This window comes from Dipodomys ordii, unplaced genomic scaffold, assembly GCF_000151885.1.
Source record: "Dipodomys ordii isolate 6190 unplaced genomic scaffold, Dord_2.0 Scaffold329, whole genome shotgun sequence".
Taxonomy (NCBI): Eukaryota; Metazoa; Chordata; class Mammalia; order Rodentia; family Heteromyidae; genus Dipodomys; species Dipodomys ordii.
In genome coordinates, this window is record NW_012267545.1 from 55663 (window position 1) to 63052 (window position 7390).

The 7390-nt window shown below is 43.4% G+C and overlaps 1 pseudogene across 1 annotated transcript in view; it reads right to left on the minus strand.

Moving 5' to 3' along the window:
• LOC106001594 overlaps positions 1 to 384 on the minus strand; it is a 12730-nt pseudogene extending 12346 nt beyond the window's left edge. Inside the window, exon 1 of the transcript XR_001175841.1 lies at positions 3 to 384. The product of XR_001175841.1 is annotated as a WD40 repeat-containing protein SMU1 pseudogene (transcript). The remainder of the gene's footprint in view (positions 1 to 2) is intronic.
• Positions 385 to 7390: the final 7006 nt, after the last annotated feature.

The window sequence follows — 7390 nt, forward strand, 5'->3', positions numbered from 1 at the left end:
AGGATCAAAGTAAGACCTGGCCAAGAGGTTCTCCAGATGAATGTACCGCTCGGGCTGGGTCTGTCTTAACATCCTCATGGGGTCAGTCTGTCTCAAAACTGACCTGGCGGCACCCAATTCTCGGAGTTCTATCAGTTCTAGAACAACCTGCTCGTAGAGGTCCATGAGGGTTTTGTCTGGCAATTTCAGAGACTGTATAGCCTGTAAGACAGTATCCCAACGGCCACTATGAATGTCAGCCACGAAACTCTCGATGCTGTCCACTGTATTCAGAGAGACGGCAGCCTCCTCTTGTAAGGTAGCCAAGGCCCGATGTAAACCGTTCTCTTTCAGGTACTGCAGGATCAGACGGATCACATCGGAAGACTCGATTTCCATGGACATCTCGGTATCCTTCCCAAACAGGCCTGGCTTCCTTCTTAGCTGCTGCCGAGTGCAAGTCCCCGATTGTCCTCTTAGAAAGTGCCCAGTCTTGTGTTGATGGTCGGAAGGAACTTACCCCCAGAAGACCAAGCAGACAGTGTCCCTGGAGAGAGGTTTATCTTCAGCAGAGCTGACAAGGCCACAATTCCACGACGGGAAAAGGAGAATGGCTCCAGTTTGCCTTTGACTCCTATTTATACAGTGCTGGGCAGGAGGTGGGAGCTGCCCCACCTGCCCCACCTGCCCCAAAGATAAAGTCATCAAGGGCCCAGCTTAGGTCTGGGAGGGGCCTTTTATTGACTTAGAAAACTACTTGCAACAGAGGCCAGGAGAAGTCCTTCACCCTCTTTCTGTCCCATCCTAGGATAAACTGATTCTGGAAGAGTAAACACTGATGGAGCCACCAGAACTTGCGGGCACACAATTTGACGCTAAACCAGAGTCCTTTATAGAGAAGGGAATATTTGCTTCAATTATGTTGAGTATGAGACTCTAACTAGAACTAGGTATCAATTTGAGACTGATACACTTAAATAACTGGTATTGACAGAAGTTGACATCCAAAGGTAGAGGCTGCTGATAAAACTCAGACTAGTTTCTCAAAATGATAAGAATGCAAAGACACAAGAATGTTACTGACTCTGCTCACAGAGGTGAGTTTATCCTTGGCTCATTGTCACATTATAAACCTAGGAGATTCAAAGTCCTCAGTGCTCCTGCAGGAAACACTGGAAAGGCAAGTCTTGCCTAGTGATGGTTTTGATTCTAATTAGATATGTATTGATGAAAGCAGAGTAAAACTCATGATCCAAAGGCACAAAAAGGTGGAATATCAATAGGTGATGTGCTGTGAATCTGTACGTCCTGAACCAACTATTAACAGTAACTCAGACCAATCTGAAGGAAAAGCCAACAGGAGAAAGTATTGTATAAAGAAAGCATGCCTTGAGCAGCACCACATGCACACAGAGAAACACAGAATTTAAATCAATCAGAAAGCTGTCGCTAAAGCATTAGGGTGGGGCCTACTATGTCTCCACTTTGAACATAAACCTGATTAAGCATCAGATCAACCATGCTTTCCTTTTTTACATTCTTACATACCACAGTATTACAATTTGTAACCTAACAGACCTAGGAAGCTGACTGTGACATTAAAGAAGTATTTTTGGAAAAGTGACCATGAATATCCATGGAACTTGTTTGACCTCATTAGAGCAGAAGGGTTAATGTGTCCAGTTCAGGCTCAGTCCAGAGCTGTGGCTGCTACAGAGGGGCACAGGCTGAAGCTGGGTACAGATCCTGCGCTTGGTAAATTTCTTTCATGCCAGCTGGATCCCTAGTTGGGGCAGCTATCCTCTGCAGGTTTATTTTCCCTGTCTAAAGGTCCCCATTAGTCAGAAGTCGGGTATTCCGAGAGAGCTGGCCATGCTGACCTTCCTGTGTTCAGTCTTCACGCTGCTCTGTGCTACAACAGGGGCAGAGCCTGTGGGCTACATTGCTGGCTCCCTTGAAAGCTACTGTGCAGTGGGTCTGGCTAGGAAAGTGCAATGTTGGAAGCTATTTGGGTACTTGAACTTGACGTGGCATCTTGCACCTGGATGGGATGGGTATTAGTGTCTCTTCAGACCTGCTTATCTGTCCAGGGGCATCTTCCTTTTATGGGGTCAGGGGGAGGGGATTCCACATTTCTCCCGGCGGGGATATTACATCCCACTGGAGTCCACCACGCAGAGACAGCCTCATGTAAAAAGATGAATTTATTGGGCAAGTGGCTAGCTGACCTGCCAGGGATGCAGCACAAACTGGGGAGCTGTGACTGTGACCCCAAGCAATCCTCAAGCTGGGGCTTTTAAGGGGTAAGTTGCATAGTTTCATAGACAAGCCAGGCAAGGCAGGTTTGGCACATTTTACTTGGTTGTAGTTATCTGACCTTTAAATTCATTTGTTCTTTATGGTAAATACCATACGCCATAATTGGCATAATTGGGACCACTCTGTGGTGGTCTTTAATTGGTGGTCTTAAGGCCCTGTTACTGAGGCAAGCAAGGTTAACAGAAGCAAAACATAGCCTTGAGTCACAGGATCATAGGCAAAACATAATCTTGACTTGGTCAGTATGATTAATAACTGTCAATGCTATTGACACTATTACAGAAATTATATTTATTATAAGCTCCTGACTAATGCAGCAACTCAGTGCAGCTGGTAAAAAGCCTCAACGTTATCCGCAGCCTTCTGCAAGGCTGCCAGCTTGGTGAACTTGACGGAGGGAGAGATGTTCTTTTGCTTTTTAGCAAGGATTGAGAAGGGACAAAGGCTGACCACTGGCAGCCTTTGTCTGGGGTTTTTCTAACTTGATGCCACTGAATAGCAACTCAGACATTACATTCCTCCTACAAGTGCAGCTCACTGGACTGTCAGTTGCTTCTTTTGGTTCTGTAGCTGCTGACCATTCTAGTCTCTGATGCATCCTCCTTTTCTTCACTACTTGCATTCTACAAATCCTTTCCCTATATAAAATGATTCAAACCAGTTTGAATCCAGCATTCTCCTGGAACTCTGACCAGTATATGGAGAAAGTTCTTAGATTAAGCAGCATATTTTTAACATTTTAACATATTTTTCTCTTCCATACCTGAGAGAAATGGGATCCTCTTGAAATAGATTTCTGGGCATCTTGGATGCCTGTATGAGCTGATACTTTAACTGACTTCCTGGTTCTATGCTGCCAGAGCCATTCTGTTCTCTGTAGAATGCTATGGCTTGGGTCTACCATAGGCACCCTTGTCACTGGGATGTGGGAGTTTTCGGGCCTTTGTTGATAGGGGAGGGGTTATACTGATCTTGGATCTGCTGTAGAGCACTTGTGTACTAGGCTTTGTGCAAAACTAGAAGGCTCTGCTCCTTAGCTGGGGAGTAGCATTTGTAAGTATGTTATCCTCCTGCTCCAATCCAGAGACTTGCCAAAGCATAGGAGTTACAAGGTGTAAGTGCCAGGTGTAAGAACTAGTCGGGGTGGGTTTCCATGCCACAAATCTATGGCTGCAATAAATGCAATGTGGCCATCTTCAATAAAAGCTTACCACTTGTTCATATGCCTGTGGTTTTGAAGGCACCAGCAGGTTGAGCATTTTTGCCATTGATAATGGTGTAGGCCATTGCTGTACACAGGAACTCGATCGTGAGAAACAGAAGCTACCACTTAAAAGACCAAATTGCAAGTCTTCATTGGAGAGTAGGTGGACTGCTGGTGGACTCTTGTCTCAAAGACCATCAGTTCTGAATGCAGCTAACACAAAGCTTATAGAGCCTCCAAAGCACAGCAGTTGTATAGAATTTATCCTAACAAAAGTAGCAACAGCAAAGAAAACCAACAAAGGAAACTTATACCTAATACAGGTATCAAATATAAGCAAAAGCAAATCACATGTGGCCACAAGGGAAATGGAAGACCAATTATCTAAGGAAGTAAGTTTTCTAGAACTTGACACATTTGTAAACCAAAGAATGTACGAATGTCCTTTATCAAGGCATATTGCTTAGACTCAGTCTTCCTTCAGTGATAGTTGTTCAAATCCTAAGGCCATAAGTCTTCTTAGCTTACCGGCTCTGCCATCATCATCTTGTAGAACTTGAAGGTGGTGAAAGGACTCCAAGGTTAAAGGATTACAGTCTCCCTGATAAGGACTGAGGAGTGTATTCTCCTGGGCAATAGTTTCAAAGTACCCAATTCTGATGGTGAGTAAAGACATCATAGCTGGCCCAGAAGCTATGACTTTCAGTTGGCTTAAGTTTGTGATAGTACAATATGGTGAAGAGATTTCATCTCACTTTTGAAGGAGGCATTCTAGTAATTCAGAGGATGGGCACCATGCCATTTTCTTTTGATGTGAATATCATTGGCCTTATTCTTGGCTCTGGGAAGAAAAAATGCTAAGGGGATTCCTCTTGGTATTACTATCCTGATCACTTTTGTTCATTGGGTCAGGGCTGCCCTTTAAGTTCTCAGGGTATACATTCATCCTGATTAGGTACTTGGGGACTAGGAAATGACCAGAGTTCTTCTAGATAAATGTTAGAGCTGCTAGAAGGGCCCTTGTTTCTTGCTACGCACCTTCTTGTCCCCCTCATTCTATCAAGGGGATTACTAGCTTGAGATCCTCTTGACAATGATAGTAGTTCAGATTCTACAGATCTGTTTTCCTTGTATTTTTCTGGTCAGCCAAGGAAATGGGCATAGTTCCCTGTCAGAGGGTGTGGGAATATCGTTGGACATGACAGATCCTTTCATGCATCTGTTTTAATTCATCAGTCTAGGAGATATCAACCAGAGAAGCCTTACAGATAAGAAATTATATAATTATTGGAATGGGCTAAGCTATGTATGTATGTCAACACTGGTGAAACAAGTTTGAAATCACATGTAATTGTGTGAACCTATATAAGCTTCTCCATGTGAAGTTTCTGGCCTACTAACCAGTATGCTTGGTCAGTGGGTCAAATGTCTGTCAGATATCAGTTTCCTGGTTTGGGATTACTGCAGGAAATCTGGACTAGGTTTGTACATATGCAAGGAGAGAATAGATGTTGTGGTTGCATGCAGCATTAACTAGGGGAAAATGAGAATGTCAATCTGGAATGGATGTTATCAATGATTAGCTGCCACCAGAATAGGAGCATCAGTCTTGTTATCCTTACTGGACCAGCGTGAAGATGACTTGATTTAACTTTGAATTCTTCCTTCATTTTCCATGCCTTGCACATACAGGCATCATTGTGCAAACCAGGTATTGATAAACGATTGCTGTATTCAGTGCTATGGATGAGTTCTAGTAGTCTCTTGCCAGTACTTGTGATGTGTTTGTTGCAATAAATCTTGGGCTTAACTTGATGAATGCAGACTGGTTTTAAGTGTGACTCTAAGTGTTTACTTAAATAATTTGTGACTCATCTTTTCTATTTGATTTTATTCTTACCTCAGAGAGCCCTAGAACAGAATCTTAGAGGAACTGGAGATCTGTTTCTTACTATGAAGCCTGTCTTGGCAAAACTTTTTGTATACTAGTGAGTATAATTGATACTAGTAGTTCACAAGTTACTGTTATCTCAGCCAACTTGTCATAGATGGATTCAGAGGAATCTACCCCCACAACACTTTGTTGTTAAATCTCATGTCCTCAAAGAGATTGAGGTGTGGTAACTCAGGACTCCAGGCATCTTCGACAAGCATGGAGCATAATTACTGCTGTCCATGAATTGACATGGATGATGAATAGTACCATGGCCTGTTGTAGGTGGCTAGTAAGGCCTACCCATGTCACGGCCAGCAGTTGGCAAGCAGGTCTTGTGGGTTTGTGGAGTTCTAGGGTGTCTTAGAATATACATAAACTCAAAAGCTGGTGCACATAGTCTAAAAATTATTATAGCCAAGTTAACATTTGTGAATTTGACCCATTGCTACTTAGAGTCACAAACTACGTCTGTGTCTACTTGTATACTAATCCTACTGATCTAAAATAAGTCCAGAAAGTACCCCTTTCTTTGAGAAATTCTCTCAGACTAGGTGAAACATCCCCACTCTCCACAAAAAAAAAGTATTAGGAAAAAAGTAGGAAACTAAAGTAGAGACAGATTTGAAGATTGAAGGGCTATTTTCTATAGGTTAACTTGACAGCCTTCAAAGATAGAAAGATGCAGATGTGAGGGCGGTCTGGCTGTGACATCTGTCACCCCATTGGTTGCCAGAGTTGACTCAGCTGGTCTGTCTTGCTAGGTGGTGTCCCTTCCTCCTTCACCCTCCCTTGTGTGTCCGTCCCGAAGCTGCATGCTCTGTGGAGGAGGGCGACCATCTCTGATAAGAGGACTGGTCTTTGGTGAAGGGATACGAGTAGGTGTGCTCCCCTGTTAGAACCTCCAAACAAACTCTTCAAAATGTAAAGATGCTGTTAGTGGATGAACATATAAACAAGATGTAGTACCTACACTCAATGGAGCATCAATCACTATTTACAAAGGAAGGAAATATGTGACTGTGAGGATGAATCCTTGATTTGTATGTAAATTTTATACCCATTGTATGATTGTACAAGGCTAATAAGCAATCAAATTATTCAAGGAAGAACCCAGATGGTGGCCAAACAATGAGGAATCACCCCAGTCCTCTTTAGCCAAATGGAGATTTGGGAGTCCTGGTAGGTAATTCTTTAATAGCATGTAGTTCCCCCCAAGAGATTAACAAATACATGAACAAGCTGGCAGTCATGGGAACTGGAAGAGTTCATAACTTGTACACACAAGGTCAGAAAATTGTGAAGAATCCTTCCCTCCTCCCTCATCCCTTTCCAGAAACATATGGGAGCTGCCCTGAGGCTGCCTTGGAGAGTAAGATACACAGCAGATTGCAGGATTCTGATGAAGAAAAGGCCACCTTTTTTCTATATAGACTATTGCAAGAGCAGCATTACCAAGTAAAGAATTGTGGCTATTACTGGGTAGCAACCAATCAAGTTGTTTGGGAATCTTCTAAAGTTTAAAGAGGGTCTTAAAATCTTGGAAACTGTTTGATAGAAGAGTTTGTTGGAAGAGTCTCAACACTCATTCTAGGCACACAAACAATGGCAGTGTCCCCTGAACAACTTTTCAGAATTGATCAAAATGACCTAAAGATGGATAGGAATAATCTCATGGCCTATCAATGGATAGGCATAATCTCCTGGGCATGTGGCCAAGAGCAATGACCAGCCTCTCACTCGTGTGGCTGCAAGGAATGGTTTTAAGTTCTGTGGGGAAGGGCTAGTTTATGCAAAATAAGAGGTACTACCGGGGCTGGGAAGGTGGATCAGTGGTAGAGCGCTTGCCTTGCATGCATGAGGCCCTGGGTTTGATTCCTCCGCACCATATAAGCAGAAAAGCCAGAAGTGGTGCTGTGGCTCAAGTGGTAGAGCGCTAGCCTTGAGCTGAAGAG